Below are 20,734 nucleotides of genomic sequence, written 5' to 3'. Positions count from 1 at the left end.
CAGAAAGGCAAATGCGTGGAAGCAGTTGCCTGAAATCCCCAAAGCTTTCTCCATTAATGCCTGTTTTAAAACGCCAAGAGCATTTCTGTGAACTATTAAGGGTGGGCAGAGTTACCTAATGAGGCTGTTAAATTCATTAGCCGTGTGCTTCGTCTGTTTCCACCGTTCATGCGAACACGGCCTCGCATAAGTCTGTCAGAGGTCAGAACAGCAAGGTGGTCACTCCGTCCTGAGCCAGAGTGAAAGGCTGAAGGCTCCTCCTAAACCATTTCTTTGAAAATACGAATGGATTAATTGCTGTCATTTGCATCTGTAGCTACGCAAGCTAGGATAATGATATGCTCTGATGAAACCCATGCCTCAGGCTATAAGCTGATGACCTGAGGGGCTGGGGGAGGATTCTCTCCACCTGTGCACAGGAATTTAGCAAGTCCTAAAGTATGTTAGAAAAGTTGGGGAATGGTTCATAACTTGGGACAAATTCCTAACGGTAGACAAGCTACCCTGGGTCTTACACTCATAACTCTCAGAAACTTTTCCATGCCAGAGTTTGTTAATCTACATACATATTGCCAAACACTGACAATATTTATTTGGGTGAAATACGACTTAATCACAATTAGATCTCAACCGATTTATGAGGCTCTACCAAAATATATGCGTCTAGGGCACCTTGTTTCAAGTCTAGTTTTCCTATTATTAGAAAAAAAAGCACCTCTGCTCTCTATACAAAAACGATGATATTCTTTTTTTATTATTATTATGTTATGTTAATCACCATATATCACATCATTAGTTTTTGATGTAGTGTTCCATGATTCATTGTTTGCGTATAACACCCAGTGCTCCATTCAGTACGTGCCCTCTTTAATACCCATCACCAGGCTAACCCATCCCCCCACCCTCTGCCCTCTAGAACCCTCAGTTTGTTTCTCAGAGTCCATAGTCAACGATGATACTCTTAATAATCTTTAAACGGGATCCTTTTAATGTTCTCCAAATCTTAGGGTCTTGAGGTGTATGTTTATTAATCACTTCACAGAAATGGAGCTTGCCTTCAGCTGATGCTTTTTTTTTTTCCATTTTTTATTTTTAACAGAAGTATAGTTGACATACAATGTTGCACTCTTCCAGGTGTACAACATAGGGATTGGTGAGTATAATTACCATCTGTCGCCATACAACATTGTTACAATGTACTACTGCTTTCTTTAGTATCAACTGTATGTTTTACAAAGCAAGTGGTCTAAAAGATAGTAGTAGACTGTGTCTGTGTTGGAAAATTTAAAAAGTGAGAAAAACATTATCAATGATGAGAAAATTGGCCAAAACAATGTAACTCAGCCAGAGATTTCGAAATATTAATTTTTCACATCTCACCTGGAAATACGGGAGCTGTATAGCCTCCTTTTAGTGGTTTTGAGTATTTCCATTCATTAGACAAATTTGAATGATTGTTTAACCAGTTGCAACCATGTTGCATTAATCACAAGAGGACTTGGGGGAAAGATTTTGAAGGTGAAGCAACACCCTGGGATTTTGCTATTGTTGGGAGGTGCGGATAGTTATTTCCATTTCCTTTTACTCTTTAAGAGGTTTTTTAAGACTTCTAAATTTGGGGATGCCTGGGTGACTCAGTCAGTTAAGCGTCTGCCTGCTCAGGTCATGATCCCGGGATCCTGAGATCAAGTTCCCACATCGGGCTCCCTGCTCAGCGGGGAGCCTCCTTCTCCCTCTGCCTGCCACTCCGCCTGCTTGTGCTCTCTTTCACACACAAATAAATAAATAAAATCTTGGAGCGCCTGGGTGGCTCAGCCATTGGGCATCTGCCTTCAGCTCAGGTCATGATCGAGGCCGGCATCCTGGGATCGAGCCCTGCGTTGGGATCCCTGCTTGGCAGGAAGCCTGTTTCTCCCTCTCCCACTCCCTCTGCTTGTGTTCCCTCTCTTGCTTTCTCTGTCAAATAAATAAATAAAATATAAATAAATAAATAAATAAATAAATAAATAAATAAATAAATAAAATCTTAAAAAAAAAAGACTTCTAAACTTTATCCTCTCTTCTCTTTCCTCCTTCCTTTCCTTCCCCTTCCTTGTTTTCTCATCATTGCTGTCCTCTTGCCTCCTTCCAATAATTACAATAGTTGTCATAAAGCAAATCCTGATATGATACAGCCACTTCCTGCAAAAAAACATGTATCTCAAGGGCTAACATAAACAATGACAACTAGAAGCTAGGGAATGTGATCAATGCCATTAGCTTCTGAGTTGTGCATGTAGGATTTGAACCTAGGTCGCTTACTGCAGTGCCTCAGCCCTCTCTGCTTCTTCTTTTTCTTTCATTGCTTTCAGCTCAGCTCCAGTACCACTTACTTCATGTATATGTTCCTCTAAGAGAGTTTGCGTACGTGTCATTGCACATTAGGAAGATTGAAATGATGCCGAAGAAAAGAAAAAAACAAAAAGCCTCTCATCTTCCTCTCTCCACACAAGCCTTTGTGTCATGCCCTGTTAGACTCTTGAATGATACTGTGTTCCCAAGGCACATAAACAATATCTTCATATCCATTATTTTCAGTTCACAAAGAACTTTTGCATGTATTATCTAACACAGATCACCTTTCATGCAAAAAAGAGAAATGTTACCCAAAGAACAGTTGTTTACAAGTTGGAATTTTGTGATGAAATGTTTAATCAATCCTTCAAGGTTTTCTGTTACCCTGGTAAGTTTGCCAGACTTAGCAAATAAAAATACAAGACCCCCACTTAAATTTGAATTTCAGACAAACAAGTAATACTTGTTCAGACAAACAAGTAATACCTGTTTAGTATAAATATGTCCATGTAATATTTGGGACATAGCATACTAAAAATGTATTTGTTGTTTATCTGAAATTTTATTTTTTTAAGATTTTATTTATTTATTTATTTATTTATTTGAGAGAGCGAGAATGAGAGAGAGAGAGAGAGAGCACATGAGAGGGGGGAGGGTCAGAGGGAGAAGCAGACTCCCCGCCGAGCAGGGAGCCCAATGCGGGACTCGATCCCGGTTCTCCAGGATCATGACCTGAGCCGAAGGCAGTCGCCCAACCAACTGAGCCACCCAGGCGCCCTATCTGAAATTTTAAATGTAACTGGGCATTCTATATTTTACCTGGTAACCCTATTGGTAAAGAATAACCTAAAAATCCTCTTCTAGCCAGGATTTCTAGCATGTAATCATTTGAGTAGAAAACCCTAGGAAGCCTCTTTTTAAATGAAGTCAGGGTAATTTAGTAAAGCAAAGATTTTCTCTGTAAAACAATTGTGCCCTAAAGTGTTATTTTTGCACATTTGTATTTCTGTGCAATACACCTTCTCAAAGTTTTCTACACCTTTAAAAGTATAATTTTAAAATAGGAAGAATCATTCCCATTTAAGTCAGTTTCTGGCTCAAACCAACACAGAAACACATGTTGATAAAAAAGATATAGGCAGCAAAGAAAATGATCAATGTCAGTTATCCTAAAGACAAAAGACATTAAAACAAATGAAGATGAAAAACTGCCTTTCCCAGACATCATTTTAACCAACCAAAATATAATCAACTCTGTGGTATTCTGTTTCCTAAATATGATATAGTAAGGTCTTACTCTGTTCTTGGCAGAAGGTATAGTGTTTATAGGAAATAAGCTTAAAGACTGTAGGGGCGAGGTGATTCAGAAATGACAATGCTGTATTTCTGGGCAGATGACCGAGACAGGATAGGTCTTAAGACAAAATCCAGAGCTGTGTGGAAATTGAAATACTCCATGCAAAGAGTTGAGGGACCACTAACAGAGGCCATTTTATTTACCCTCCAAAGTATCCCTGACATCTACCTCCATCAATTCCTTCCCCATTGCTATTGTCAGAGAAACCATTTTCTTTTCTTTTTTTTAAATAGAATTTATTTATTTATTTGACAGAGAGAGATACAGCGAGAGAGGGAACACAGGCAGGGGGAGTGGGAGAGGGAGAAGCAGACTTCTGCGGAGCAGGGAGCCCAATGTGGGGGGGCTCGATCCCAGGACCCTGGGATCATGACCTGAGCTGAAGGCAGAAGCCCAACAGCTGAGCCACCCAGGCACCCCAGAGAAACCGTTTTCTGTGTGATGTAATGCTGAGGAGGCCCAATTTGAAGCACCAGTGTTTGTCAGGGTCTTATATTCAGATTAAAAGTTACTTCTGCTGAAATTATTATTCTAGAATCCTCTAAGCAGAACTGTCTTGAGAAGGAAAAACTGAGGTCACATTCACCTCAGACCTACACAGTGTTTAGAAAAAGATATGAACAATGATGTTCTCCCAACCCATCCTTGGGAAAGTGCAACCACCTCTAGTGTATAAACATGGACCATTCCCCTCCCCATGTGACTTATAGAATGAACGTTCTCATAAATAATACATGAAAGATGCTGCAATTGCATTGTTTTGGAGCTGAAGGTCATCAGTATTCTTTCCAAATTATCACAGTGGCGATTCTATTTTCTTAGAACTCGATTGTTTAAAGAGGTTATTCCAAAATTGTTTGCATCTGTTTAGGACATGAGGATCATGGCTGACCAACACAAACAACCAAAGAGCAGGTCATTTATTAGAGATAAAACCAGACTAGGGGGAAAAACTCATAATATTTAGTATAAGGTATCTTCTCTGTGTAACAATATGAAACATAAGGGGCTCTTGTTATAACATAGTAGCTCTTGGGAACTGAAATCTGTGGCTCTTTCTGACTGACTTAGTTGTTTAAATAACTGAGTATAAAAAATGAAACTTCATCTTTTCCTTCTTTGTCTCTTTTTAGTTCTTCGAAGTTCCAATATGCCTGCTTATGACTCACTAGGAAAGACAATGATCACCTTACCATGAACTTGGCAACAAATTAAATCCTATGAGGATAAAAAGATAAAGTATAATCCTTGTCCTGGCAGAGCTTATGCTTACACTCTACCAGAGAACTGGACTACAAAACAGAAATAACTATACTACAAATTAGAAGGCGGTAAATGCCCAAGGAGAGAAGTAAATAGCTGTGAGAACATATAAAAGGAAAAGTTTAATTTAGGGTTTCCAGAAAGATAGCTTCTGAGTCTTAGGTAGTAGGTAGAATTTCATTTAGCAGGTTGGGGTGAAAAACAAAAATTCAAAATGTGCATTAGTTCAAAAGCATAGAAGTAATAGATGGTGGCACAGGGTCACAAAATGGTTGGGGAAAGGATGGCTGAGAAAGAACAGGAATGATAAGTTTGAGGATAGATTATAAATAATAGATTGCCCATTGTGATAGACTTCTAGTCTGGTTTTTTGTTTTGTTTTGTTATTTTTTGCTTACCCAAGATCTGCTTCCAGTATCCATTTTCCTTATTCTGGAAACAGTACTGGATTTTTTCTCTAGAAAACAGTCAGTTGCTGTTCCAGTAGGGCTAAAGGCACTGTAGAGTAAGAAGAAAAGAGGTCTAGGGTGGACCCTCAGTATATCTGAGCATTTAACAATCACATGGGAGAAGGCAACCCATAAAGGAGGCAGAAAAAAGATGGCAAAAGAAGTTGAAGCGGGCTAACAAGAAGAAGGTGAGGAAATCAAGACTGCCAGAAAAATTTTTCAAGTCTTTCAGGGAATTTAACTGTAAAAGAAAGATGACTGATAAGGCAGGGACACAGAGGCAGATGAGGGATCAGTGAGGGTTGGTTTGTTTTTAATTGGATGTACTCAAGCATGATTAAAAATTGATGGGAAGAATCCGAGAGAAGGGTGAAGATGCTTGAGAAAAAAGAAATAATACTTTAGATCCTATATGTGATCCACCGTAGATTGCAGAAATATCACTGACCGATCTAGTAGGTTCTCAAATTTTCTCAAATCCAATCAGTGAAACCAAACAGCAGAACACTTTAAAAATAAATACATAGGGTGGCTGGTGGCTCAGTCAGTTAAGCATCTGCCTTTGGCTCAGGTCATGATCCCAGGGTCCTGACCTGGATCCTGGGATTGAGTCCCACATCTGGCTGCCTGCTCAGCGGGGAGTCAGCTTCTCCCTCTGCCCCTCCCCCCCGCTCGTGATCTTTCTCTCTCTCCCGCTCTCTCTCTCTCAAATAAATAAAATCTTTTTAAAAAAATAAACACATGAATAAAAATAGAATAGAAATAACAAACAGTGTGAAGTTCCTGGAAGGTGGGAGGTGATGTGATCCAGAGTACAGATTGGCAAGCCCTTCCACAGGATGGGGATGACAAAGTGGTGCAGAGGAAGAGACAATAAACAGCATGTTTGGTATCAAGAAAAGAGGGCATTTGGGGCGCCTGGATGACTCAGTCGTTAAGCATCTGCCTTCAGCTCAGGTCATGATCTCAGGGTCCTGGGATCGCGCCCCGCATTGGGTTCCTGCTCCGTGGGAAGCCTGCTTCTCCCTCTCCCACTCCCCCTGCTTGTGTTCCCTCTCTCGCTGTGTGTCTCTCTGTCAAATAAATAAATAATCTTAAAAAAAAAAAAAGCAAAGAGGGCATTCTCAGACAATGGATATTTGCTGTCTATAGGAGGAGGTACACAAGTGATGTGAAGTCAGGGACCAAGGTGGACAGGAGATAAAAGGGGGAAATAAAGTTGAAGGACAGGAATAAGGTGCTGCAAGTACCACTATACGTTAATTTTTTAAATACAAGTATTTATTCGCACATTGACTTGGCATACCCATGAAAGCAGCTCAATGGAAGAAACATATTTGCAGATACTTAAAAATGTCTCTCTCACTCTTGAAAATAGGTTAAGGAAATTACAAGTAAAATAAATCTCTTAACCCTCCAGCTTTAGACCGGATAAACGCAAGTTTTAAATGACAAACTGAAAATGAGTTTTGAAACCAACAACTAAAGTCTGTGTTGTCAGTTGGTTAATATGCTCATCATGAGAGCCATTCATTTATATAAATTATATAAATTAGTTACTGACGACCATAGCAAACATTAAAATTTAATCAGTATATGGATAAATGGATTGTTTAAATAAATAAATAAATAAATAAATAAATAAATAAATAAATAAATAAAATAATGGCTTTGTCTTTGCTGCTTGGTTATAAAAGCCTTATTCCATCACAAGTATTTTAAAGGTATCATAAACAACAATCCACTAACATAAATCAGAGCACATACCTTGCAAAGCAATATCACTGATGGCTCTTATCTGGCTGTGATTGATTCTCTGCTTATCCCAAACTCATCTAAGTGCCAATCCAGATTGCACACTGAAAGCAGGTCTGGTTCTAAAAATAGAGGAAATTTTTTTTCAAAGCCAATGCATTAGTGGTCTAGAATTTTTAATTACTCATCTTAAACATATTCACAATCTAAAATAAAAGTAATTGTTAAGTAGTAGCATCCAAGTAGCCAAAGTAACATGAGAGATGGACAAGATGCCCACATTATTCCTGAGAAGAAAGTTCCTGGTATACAATTTTAAAAGGCACCTTTGTTAAACTGGCATTCAGTAAAGACCAAAAAAGGATCTATTGAGAATTCCAAGCTCATATTTATCTTGTTCTGTATTAATTTTTTATCAAAGCAATCATTTTATCACTAGTTTTAAAAAATTTGTCAATGACTACGTGCTATTTTTACATGTTCTGACTTTTACTATCCTCTCTTGTTTAGATTCTTTAGTGTACCTTCTCATTCATGATATATTTTCTTGTGCATGTCTTCTCATCATCTGTCAAAACCTGGTTTAAAATGCCACCTCCTCAGTGAAGCCTTCCCAAGGCTTAATAAATTAATCCCTCTACCTCTTCACATGCCATTGTGTAGTTAGTTATACACCTACTTCTCTCTGCCTCTAGACTTTTTTGTATCCCTAGCACTGAGCACTGTTCCTGAAATGGTAATCACTAGATTTTAAAAGTCACTAGAATATTGGTAGACACTAAAATTACTGTAACGAGGGGCCCCTGGGTGGCTCAGTCAGTTAAGTGTCTGCCATTGGCTCAGGTCATGATCCAGGGTCCTGGGATCTCGGGCTCTCTGCTCAGTGAAGAGTCGGCTTCTCCTTCTCTCTCTGCTGGTCCCTCCACCTGCTTATGATCTCTCTCTCAAATAAATAAATAAAATGTTTAAAAATAAATAAATAAAAATAGGATAACTATAATGACATCTCAAGCAGTTCCTGAATGCCATCTAGGTTATCCATCATGTTCTCTGAAGACAATATCCAAATGCGAGCCCTTCCACTCACCCATCCTATTTTGGACTCATCCTCAAACAATTCCATATTTACTTTGCACTCTCATATTTGCACGCATGTCCCAATCTCTCTTGCTCTCACCCCACTCTCTCACTCTCCTTTTCTCCTCTCCTTTTCTCTCTCACCAGAATTTATATCTCTACATTAGGAGACAATGAGAAATCTGTATTCTCTTAGCAGCTTATTGCTATTTTCAGACTGTTCTTCTAGCACTTTTATCTGCAAACCCTCTTCCTCGGAAGTTCATGCCAACTTATTTATTACCAGCTTCTCCATCTCCTTGTCAATTTCAATCATCTGTTTCAAGACCATTACCCAAAGGTCATTGATGACTGTGGCACTCAATTCACATGTTTCCTTTCATGTTTTACACTATTATGGGCAACTTCAACAACTATGTGGAAGTGTTTTAAAATAGTAAAAATACTACCTATATTTTTAAGCACCTTCTATGTGCTAAGTAGTGTGTAAGGGCTTTCATGAATTATCTTGTTTAATCTTCCCCCCGATCCCATGAGGCATGTGCTACAATTAAGCCCATTTTATAGATGAGAAAATGGAAGCCTAGACACTCTTACTGACTCTTGGCCATGATCACGCAGGTAGTAAGTAACAGAGCTGAGACGAAAACTCAGGCAGGCTGACCACTGAGCTGCACTTTAAACCACTATCCTCGACTGTCCCTAGATTAATGGAAAAATCACAGCTCCTTGTTTTCCCAAATGTGGTGGTTTCTCCCTTCCTAACAATAAACTCCAGTTGCCAAACCAGGACTCTATGGACACTGGAAACTGCCCCATATGAAATCTTCCAAATTGCATCACTCCTTCACCCTCCATCTCACCTGATTGCTTACTCCTCTACCCCATGGAGATTTCAGTCCTCCTATTCACCTCCTAACAATCTCCCATACTCACACTTTCTAGACCATTAATAACCATCTAACCTGCACCTTCAACAAGCTAACCCCCTGTTCTCCAGCCTTACCGGTCCCCAAATTTCTCATCATGATCGACTTTAATCACATGTTTTTCCTGCCCTATATCTAGCCCTCACATTACCTAGACATTCAGCAGCATCTAACTGGGATGCTGTCTCCTCACCTTATAGTGCTTGGGGTTGAGATTTCCTGGTTTCTCTATTTCCTGACCTCTTTCTAAGAATCTCTATTGGCTTTTCTGCCCAGCCTTTTAATGTTGGTTTCCAAGGGTTTTCTCACTGGCTCTCTCATAATTTTATAATTTTAAATAACTTTTATTATGACATATTTTAAGAGCACAGAAAAGTATAAACTGTAATATGACAAATAACAAAGAAAGTATTGCTCAGATTTGTCAGATTTTTTTTTAAAGAAAGAAATTACAAATATAATAGATTCTCCCTGGGTGTCCTTCATCAATACCATTCTCATACCTCACTTCTAGAGGTAACCACCATCCTGATTTTGGTATTCATCATGCTCATGCTTATTTCTGTAATGCATGCCAATTTTTAACTATTTATATACACATATAATAATTTTGCAGGTTTTAAAATTTTATGGTATTAGTGCTAAAAAAATGAGCAATAAAGTCTTGAAAAGACATGATCTTTTTTTTTAAGATTTTATTTATTTATTTGACAGAGAGAGACACAGCGAGAGAGGGAACACAAGCAGGGGGAGTGGGAGAGGGAGAAGCAGGCTTCCCACCGAGCAGGAGCCCGATGCAGGGCTCAATCCTAGGATCATGACCTGAGCTGAAGGCAGACGCTTAACGACTGAGCCACCCAGGCGCCCCAATATGGAGGATCTTTAAATAAATACTACTAAGTGAAAGAAACCAATCTGAAAAGACTACATACTGTTTGATTCTAACTATATGACATTCTGGGAAAGGTAAACCTGTGAAAACAGTAAAAATATCAGTGTACCATTCTGTGGGGAGTGTTGATAATGGGGGAAGCTGTGCATGTGTGGGGGCAACAGTAATTAAAGTCTAAAAAATGCTTTATAGTATAAGCTGTACATCTTTCTACAATTTTATCTTTCTACAACTTGTTCTTTTCATTCAAATTTTCAACATTACTTTTAGAGACGTAAAACAATTCTCTTTTCTCCTACTAGTGGACATGTAGGCTGTTCCCCACTTTTTACAACTACAAATAATACTGCATAAGGATTCCTTTTTCGTGGTGCACATGAGAATTTCTCTAAGATTTTCAAAGTGTTTGTAATCAGGACAACTTGACACTTAAAAATCACTGAGGACCCAAGAAACTTTCGTTTATGTGGCCTATTTCTATCAATTTTGTCAAATTAGAAATTGACACTGAAATATTAACAACACAAGAATTCACAAGCACACAACCCATTAGCCATCACAGCAATGATGTCATCATGCATACTGTAGTCTCTGGAAAACGCCACCATACTTATGAGGGGATGAGAGTAAAAATCAAATAATTTCATAGTATTATTATAAAATGTTTTGACCTTCCAAAATCCCTAAAGGGTCTCAGGGCCACCAGCGGTCCCAGATCACATTTTGAGAGCTGCTGCTCTTAGGTATTACAAGGTCTCTGCATTAACGTAACATTGCCAAATTGCTCTTCAAAGTGGTTATACCAGATACACTCCCAGCATATTTTTGCCTAACTGTTGGGTATGATTTTCTTTTCTTCTTTTTTTTTTAAGATTTTTTTTTTTATTTATTCATTTGCGAGAGAGACAGAGAGAGAACAAGCAGGGGGAGAGGCAGAGGGAGAGGGAAAAGCAGACTCCCCGCTGAGCAAGGAGCCCAATGAGGGACTCGATCCCAGGACCCTGGGATCATGACCTGAGCCGAAGGCAGACGCTCAACCATCTGAGCCACCCAGGCACCCGGTAGGTATGATTTTCAAGGAGGTTGTTTATATATGTGTGTATGTAATAGATAAATATATTTCCTTGTGACCAAATCGCTTTTTAAATATTTAGTCAAGTTTTTCTAATGAGCTCAGCAGATATTTTTTCTACAACAAGAATATCTATCATTACCACAAGCAGAAATTAGGTTACATTTACTTCTTAATATTCATGATATTATTTAATATTCATATTTGGCTTAACAAAATATAAACTTAATCAACCATTCTGTTCTCCTCCTGAAAAATATAAGAACCTAAAAACACGGGGAGCCTGGGTGGCTCAGTCGTTAAGCATCTGCCTTCGGCTGAGGTCATGATCCCAGGGTCCTGGGATTGAGCCCCTCATCGGGCTCCCTGCTCAGGGGGATGCCTGCTTCCCCCTCTCCCACTCCCCCCTGCTTGTGTTCCCTCTCTCACTGTGTCTCTCTCTGTCAAATAAATAAATAAAATCTTAAAAACAGAACTTAAGACACTTTAATTTTAATATCCCTCCTATTTTAGCAGTTGTGTTTATTCAGAATTTTAGTATTAACTTATTTTTATATTTTCTGTTATAGTCATAGTTGCATGTGTACATATACATATGTAAGTTATATATAATTTCTCTAGTTAATAATAAATATACATTATATTTTTATACATTTTATAATTATATATTTATATTATATAATTGTGTGGTGTTATTTATTATATGTTATACATACATATATTTTATTTATTATATATACATTACACATATAATTTCTCTAAGCTGTTTTCTGGTTTATTTTCTCAAAAAACTATCTTCTACTTCACTAATTTTCTTTCTAGCTGTGGCTAATCTGTTATTTAACCCATCTACTGAGTTTTCTATTCCATTGACTATATTTTTCATTCCTAAAAATTCCTTTTTTCTTTTTCAGTCTATCTGGTCTTTTTTCAGAGTGTTTTATCCTCTTCTATATTTTCAATAATTGATTTTATGAATTTAGTCTTTCCACAAATTCTTATTTATGGCTTCTAACAGATTATTTCATTATGCAAAGTTCTGTGGAGTATAATCCTGAGGTTTTTGTGTCCAATGACTTTTCCTTTTGATGGTTCTTTTTTTGGAATTCCTATGAAGTTTTGAGGTGCATTAAATGTTCTATATCTTGATTATTTTGGTGATTACATAATTACATACATTTGTCAAAACTCAGCAAATTTCTCACTTTAAAAGACTGAAATTTTCAGTCTGTGAATTATACCTCAATGTGATTAAAATTTTTTTTAACCCTAACCCATACTGATACAAATTTTTATTTAAAAATTCCCACATGAGACCTTTTTCTTTTTAATCTCAAAGCCAAAATAGAACAGTTTACTTGTCTTCTTCTGTGCCAGTGGGCATTTTGTTCCCTAATCCACCATTTGAAGTACATATATCCATTCAGGGATCCCAAATGGGTTTGAATTTTAATGCTCTACCTCACCGGGGAAAACAGCTTCATCTCTTGACCACATGTGTGTTACAACCCAATCTTCTCGGTTATTGAAAGCAACAAAACCTCCACTTCATTCCAGCAGACAGACACCATCTCAGCTTACTCATTTACCATTATGATAATTTTGAGAGAGTCATAATTTAGAGGGAGTGAAGAAAGCTTTCTGCTCCTGCTTCATTTCTGACCCCTGGAAGTACCTATTACTTTCTGAGCATAAGAGTTGCTACATTGTCTTAGATTTGTATGTGTTTGTAGGGGGTGGCTTCTCAAGTTTTCTGGTCTGCCATATTTTCAGAATGCCCTCCTTGCCTCTTATTCTATAAATGTCAATGAGTGGCATGTTCTCCCATGGCTTCAACTGTTATTTATAGGCTGATTAACTCCCAAATCCTTATCTCTAGCATGGACATCTTGTTTCAATTCCAGTTGAATTCTGGAGCTATTCCAGAATTCACAAGGAGCTATTCCCACTTGAATATCCCATAAAAATCTTAAACTGTAAATTATGTTCATATTTAAACTCCCTCAAATGCTCTTGGATGGCATCATCATCCCATCAGTTTTCCATGCCATACATCTGACATTTTTCCACTCCCTTATCCCCTGTCAATACTACAATTCTATTCCTTAATGTCCCCCAGATAAATTCCCTCCTCTCCATTCTTAACTGCCTTAATTTGTACCTCTCTTTATAGTCTCCTCAAAACTATTCTCTACAGTTAATCGTCCATCTTTTGCACTTCTACCAGAAAATTACAAACCCGAATGTCACTCTTCTCTTTAAAATCCAAAACAAAACAAAAAAATAAAATAAAATCCAAAACAATTCTCCCACTGCATATATAAGGAAGCCCACATTCCCTAATTTAATGTCACATCCTTTCATGACCTAGCTTCTTATGTTTTTCAGTGTCAACTCCTGTTAGTTCCCTCAGAAGCTTTAGCCTTATTGAACATTTTACTTCCCTAAATGCAAGGTGCTCTCTGACACTACCAAAACTTTGCACATGAGAATCAAGCTGACTTGGCCTAGAGATTTTCTGGCATCTTTGTCATCCATGTCATTTCAAGAAGCATGCTCTCTCTGACAACTTCCCTGCTTTTCATAACCCTACCCCAGCCACCATGAGTGCCCCTCCGAACTCCCAGGGTATATGATGCCAAATGCCAGTTAGCACATTGTTTTGAAAAACTATTTAGACTTCTGTCTCCTCCACTATACCATCAATTCCTTGAGGGAAGGGGGCACTGTGTATTATTTATAATACCACTCCTAATTCCTAGCATAGTCCCTGGCCCATAGTAAATATTCTGCTGACTCATCAATAAAAACTGTCACACTTGCAATTTAGGAAAGACTACATGATCTCTTGGGTCTCTTCCAGATATAAGATCTATGATCTTATATCATCAGTCAAGGGTGAAAATAATTTTACCTAAAACTATACAGGCAAAATATGCTTATTCTTTTTTCTATTTGTAAGCCTTATATTATAGGCATTTTGTAATGTAGATGTCACCATGAGCTGTTCCATAGGCTGCCACTTCTATTTTTTAGTCTATTTTTTAGAATTCATAGGGATAAGTGTACATTATCCTCTCTTAAAGCAAATGGCACTTCAGCTTGACCAAGTTTAATGTCCATATAAAAATCAGAAATGTTACAAATTGAGGCATATAGAAACATTTCTCATCTCTCCTTCAGGCTCTGTCTGCCATCTGCATCCTACATCCCCACTGCTAACCTGCATCTGACCACTTTCAATCTAGAAACCTCATTCTCTGTGGAATACTTGAGTCAGAACTAATTATAGCAATAACTAAAATGGTCCTATGAATGCATGCACTGCACAACAAGAATACTTTTACTGGATTACTTAGCCGTGGCATGCTAGGTCTGTTAATGTGCTCTGCCTGGCTTCACTGCAGACATACTTCAGAAAATGTAAGGCTGCAGTTCAAGTAATAGAAGGCCAAAGAAACCTGAAGAAATAAAGAATCAAATTCATCTCCTTGGGAATATGTTTTAAAACAATCTTCTAATGGGAAAAAGGGACTTAAGAGGTTCATTTCAGAGCATATGTCAAAATGGAGCTGGGTCAATTTTGTAGTTTTTGTTCACTAGTTGGCTTTCTGCTGCATCATTCTTACTTGAGTTTAGAAGAGCAGCCTGAGACAGCACTCAGAGCAAAAAGTTGTACAGGGCTTTGTGATGCTCAAACTCCCTTAATATGCAACAACCCCCTGAAAAGGAAGGGATGGACCAGGCCATTCCTTTGTTTTCTCTCTCTCTCTCAGTCATAAATGAAAGTCTCTTGTTCCCCAAAGAGCAAGTGGAAACTTAATTCAGTATGGTACTGCCAAAGCATAAAAGCAATCAGCTTGGTCTTCAGCTAATTCCATCAAAATGGAAGGAAATCTGGAAATAAACAGGCAACAACCAGACAAAGTCTCAAAGCAGAGGGCATATAGCATGGCAATTAATACTTCAGACTCAAAAGAGAGCTGGGCTTAAAACTTAGCTCTTCCATTTATAGCTGTATGACTTCCTTCTCAGAGCCTTAAGGTTTCTGACTGTGAGAGAATAATGAAGCTTTTAACTAAGCTCTAAAAAAATTATATTCATCAATAAATTTAAATTATCTTAATACTTACTCCTCAGTAGTACAAGATAGCAAGTGGTATATGAAGAAGTTGGATCGATTATTTCCTTCTTTAATGAATACTACAGAAGAAACTTTATATAAATGTTGGCAGCTTGGCTCAATGACCAAAGCAACAAACATCTAAATAGGTTTCCTAGACACTATCCACCTCTTCCTCTGACTCATCACTTCAGCTTCAACAAACCTTCAGTGAATCTAGTCTAAGACAGGACTTTCCACTTTATACCATAATGATAATATATATATATTTTAAAGATTTTATTTATTTATTTGACAGAGAGAGACACAGCAAGAGGGAACATAGGTAGTGGGAGTGGGAGAGGGAGAAGCAGGCTCCCCGCGGAGCAGGGAGCCCAATGCGGGGCTCAATCCCAGGACCCTGGGATCATGACCTGAGCCGAAGGCAAATGCTTAACGACTGAGCCATCCAGGCGCCCCAAGATAATATATTTAAAGTGACATTTCTTTTTAAAGATTTTATTTATTTATTTGAGAGAGAGAGAATGAGAGATAGAGAGCACGAGAGGGAAGAAGGTCAGAGGGAGAAGCAGACTCCCCGCTGAGCAGGGAACCCAATCCCGGGACTCCAGGATCATGACCTGAGCCGAAGGCAGTCGCTTAACCAACTGAGCCACCCAGGCACCCTAAAGTGACATTTCTAAACTGGCAACATTCTACGATCTTCAAACACAAGATACTATCATATACCATCAATGTTAAGCATATAGAATGTTACAAAAAGCATGGCAGTTATAAATGTTGAAGTCAGGAGCTCAAACCAAGTTAATTTAAGTTTGAAAACATTCTAGTGTTATGGTTCTGTGGTTTTAGAAGAAATACTCATGACTGGTTCTGGTTTGAATAGGTTGACTAGGTTAAAACTAAAACATTTCTCCATTGGTTTGTGGTTAACCGATTAATTTATTGCTTCAGAAATTGAAGTTGGTTAGGCAGCCTCAGGTTTGGGTTCCTGGTTCAATTCTGTTCAAGTTCCTGGCAAATGTGTACTCAGAAAACTGTATGATTCCTAAATTACCACGTGCTAAATATCCCAACTTCCTCAAAAACCACAAGTCCCCCACAAACCACAAACTCCCTTACTCTGGTAAGATAACAAATGTGCTAGCAAGAGGCTGCCCAGAATACCAACCCAAAGTAGAGCAGGAGGCAGGCAACACCTAGCCTGAGAGCAAAGGGGACCCCTACAATGCTACTTAGGATGGTAACTGAACTAAAACGTGTGCCTTTCTTGGCTATTAGAAATCTTTATCTTGGCAACTCTCAACCATGATATGTGGACATAAACGTGTAGCTCTTTTAGTTAGGAGACATGTGTCAAGTCATCATTTACAAATAATTGTTTAATTTTTTTCAAATGCATATATTAATACACAGACATGTGCGTTCATATACATAATGATTATATGTATATATGTATACGTTAGTGAATTATTCTCAGTCACGTGCATTCTGATATGCTTTCTTGTCTAGGAGAAAAATGCATGGGGCTACAGAGGGTAGCACATCTGGGAGTGTCTCCCACATTTGGGCATAAATTGTATATGGCAGCAGAAAAATGTGACCTCAGGTAATTTGGCATTCCCTTATTTCTGTTCCTACCATAGGATAAACTTGGTAATGAAGACATGAGAATTTGGACAGTGGGCTAATGGCTGAGGTATATCCACAGGCATCACAGGTCTTGGATTCCCTGAAGCATTGGAGTGGCTTTGAGAGAATAACTGAGGCCCATTAAAGCCAATTTGCACTGAGAATAACCAGCTCTAGCAATATCACAGGCACCTTGATAACATCAGTTGACCTTGGTTAGTGCAAATTTGCATGAGCTTGAGCAGTATCAAAACCAGAACCTTCTCAATATTCCAAATTTAAATTCTGGAATGCGCAGCAGAGGGAATTTACAAATCTCCTAATCTAGTGGTCTCTAATTTTAGCTGGTCATTAGAATCAGTTGCAGGGCTTTACAGAAAAGATCTATCGAATAAAAATATCTAGTGCTGGAAACTGGAAATCTAGGATCTTAGGAAGCACCTCAGGAAATTCTGATGATCAGTCAGCTTTGGACACCACTGATCTAGTCCATCCCCCTTCTTCCATTTAGAATAATGTAACTGCAGACAACTCCTCAGTTGTAATAATCATGGCTAATATGTGTCAAGTGCCTGATGTGGACTCCTTTAACATACCTTCCCTCTAATCCTTACAGCTACTCTTAAATTCATACTGTGAGTAAACAACCTTCTACTATCCCTTCTCTCTAGATGTTCTGCACCATTCTCATGCAGTTTATCTTCTCACATGCTTTCGATGGACATTATTAGGTTTCCATGCGGTGCTTCAGAAAGTCCTGCCATCTTGAACAAAGAAGATAAAGTGATTGAATGGCATTTTTCATCCACAGTAGGTTCTCAAGGATTTTTCCTAGGACCTTTAAGGTATACACTATACTGTTCTCAGGGTTGTGGTATGTCAAAGCCCATAATGATTAGGGAGATTAAAGAACTCTTAGGAAATTAATATCTTCATGATTCACACACAAGTATAAATTACCCAAAGCAAACCCATGGTGCTTGATCACCAGGCACTTCCAGGACCAGGACTCCGGGATTTCAACCTTTTCTTCCCACCTCCCACCACTTCCACGTTGGGCCAACATATGATTTAAATTGATGGGTCCACCCAGAGCATTAAGACACTTGGCTACACGACTAGGTTTTTATACACAAAATGGTTTGACTTTTATTAAAAATATCTACAATGAAACAAGTTTAACTCCAAGAAATTTTGTTGCTGGTGTTTCTACTGCTACTTATTTCCAGAATTTCTAGCAACACATTTTGACTTTAATCAAAATCCATATAGATGTTTCACTTTTGAACTGATTTTTTGGCATCCTATAGAGAATTTACCTGTTGAGCACAGTTTTGGATAAAATGAAATAAGATAGCATCTGACAATATGTCTGGCGACACTGCCACTGCCACCAGTTTGTGTCACTGGCTCTCAGCTCCCTTCCATCATTTCTGAACCCCAATCAAAGCCTCCCAAGAGAAAGTTTTGGAAGACATGGCTAATCCCTTTGAAATTAGTTATTTTTCAGGGGGTGCCTGGCTGGCTCAGTGAAAAGAGCATGGAACTCTTAATCTCAGGGTCATGATTTTGAGCCCCATGTTGGGTATAGAGATTACTTAAGTAAAAAAAAAAAAAAAAAGAAAGAAAAAAGAAAATAGTTATTTTTCTAAATTTTCAGAAAATTGAATGGATCATATCATAATTGAGCTAAAAAGTTAGTGCCTCCATTGTAAATGCCAGCTACACTTCTCGTGATTATTTCGTCTCCTTCAGTCAATTGTGTAAATGATGTTACCTAAACTAATGGATGAAACAGGAAGGAGATATAATAGATTCTTCTACAAATGAAAAACTTCGAGAGTTGTACTTACAGAAACACGGGTATTTGGGGAACTTCAGAATCACTAGGGTTTATCTCACTTTACAGTTTTCCAAATCCATTCATGGACATTTTCATGCATGTTCTTCACAGAAATTACCGAAGGAAGCAGCCATGCAGTGGTAGAAGAGGTGTACTCTGAGGCAGGAAACTTGAGTCTGAGTCCAGGTTCTCAATTAGCTGTCTGATAGTTATTGAATCTATCTGAACTTCAATGTCATTACCTGAAAAATATGTATTATGATAGCTACTTTCACCTGCTGAAAAGATTAAATGACATGAATACATAAAAATGTCTACCTCGAGTTCCAGTTCCTCGGTTCCCCGACTGGCTCTCTGGCGACCCCGAGCGTCTCTCCCCCCAGGGGCCAGGAACCGGGCAGTCATGGCTGAGGTGAAAGAGAAGGTACAGCCACCTGACACGGATCCGGTCGAAATAGAAAACAGGATTATAGAATTATGTCACCAGTTCCCTCATGGAATCACAGACCAAGTAATTCAGAATGAAATGCCTCATATAGAAACCCAGTAGCAGGCAGTGGCCATCAATAGACGGCTGTCCATGGGTCGGTTGGATCTCTTAAGGAGCAATACAGGACTTCTGTATAGAATAAAGGATTGTCAGAATGCTGGTAAAATGAAAGGATTAGATAACCAAGAAAAACTAGTATATCAAATCATGGAGGATGCAGGAAATAAAGGAATATGGAGCAGAGATATCCGATACAAAAGTAACTTGCCATTAACAGAAATTAACAAAATTCTGAAGAATTTGGAAAGTAAAAAGCTTATCAAAGCTGTTAAGTTTGTGACAGCCTCAAAAAAGAAAGTATATATGCTCTATAACCTGCAACCGGACCAGTCAGTGACTGGTGGAGCCTAGTACAGTGACCAGGATTTTGAATCAGAATTTGTAGAGGCGCTTAACTAACAGTGTTTTAAATTCCTACAAACCAAGGCAGAAACAACCCGAGAAAGCAAACAGAATCCAATGATATAAAGAAATAGTTCATTTGCCTCATCACATGAAGTGTGGAAGTATATCTGTGAATTGGGGATCAGTAAGGTAGAGTTGTCCATGGAGGACATTGAAACGATCTTAAATACACTCATTTATGATGGGAAAGTGGAGATGACTATCATTGCTGCAAAAGAAGGCACGGTTGGCAGTGTAGACGGACACATGAAACTGTACAGAGCAGTCGACCCAATCATCCCGCCCACGGGTTTGCTCCAAGCCCCGTGTGAACTCTGCCCGGTTTTTGATGACTGCCATGAAGGTGGTGAGATTTCACCATCTAACTGTATTTATATGACAGAGTGGCTTGAATTTTAATAGAGAACTAGGAACTTTACTGACATTTTGCAAATGAAGTTACTTTGGGAGCAGATAATTTAACTCATGATGGAACATCAAATTCCCTTGAAAGCAAACTTCACAATAATGGATAGACTTGCTGCTATGAAAAAGTATTTTTTTAACTATGAAGACTAAATTTATATTGGTAGAGTAGCCAACAGAATATGAAGCAGGTAAGGTTAATAGTGAAATCCATTCTTCAATAAATAAAATATTTTGAACTTCAGGAAGACCACCTTCTGAAGCTTTCAAGACTTTTGATGGTTCATGGAAAAAGAAGCCAACAAATCCATATTTACCACATACTACAATAATGACTAAAGTTTAAAAATGCCCATTTTAAAGTTATTTATTAAGGTCTTCATTGGAAAATTTTATATCTGGTTCACTATTTCCATTTCTGTTTTCTCTTTTCTCAGTGGTTTCATTGAGAAGGAATCAAAAGCGGTGAGGCAGGAATAGCACTTGGAGGCATGAGTGGGGGAGAGAATGGAACATCCCTTTCCACACACTATTCATTCCTTTTTACATTAGAAATATTCTTTCAGAGGATTATGCCTTTGTACTTACCTCAAATGCAAATGATGACTATTGTCAAGGATGTTTTCAGTGCATAAATATGATTATTCT

At 38.3% G+C, this 20,734-nt stretch overlaps 1 pseudogene across 1 annotated transcript; it reads left to right on the top strand.

Annotated features, from left to right (window-relative positions):
- The first annotated feature begins 19,129 nt into the window (after positions 1-19,129).
- Positions 19,130-20,646, top strand: LOC113933490 (annotated as a pseudogene). Its single transcript, XR_003523363.1, has one exon. The product of XR_003523363.1 is annotated as a DNA-directed RNA polymerase III subunit RPC6-like (transcript).
- The last annotated feature ends 88 nt before the right edge of the window (positions 20,647-20,734 follow it).

Source organism: Zalophus californianus, chromosome 10, assembly GCF_009762305.2.
Source record: "Zalophus californianus isolate mZalCal1 chromosome 10, mZalCal1.pri.v2, whole genome shotgun sequence".
Lineage (NCBI taxonomy): Eukaryota > Metazoa > Chordata > Mammalia > Carnivora > Otariidae > Zalophus > Zalophus californianus.
The sequence above is the reverse complement of the archived record's forward strand: the minus strand, read 5'-3'. Positions and strand labels throughout refer to the sequence as shown.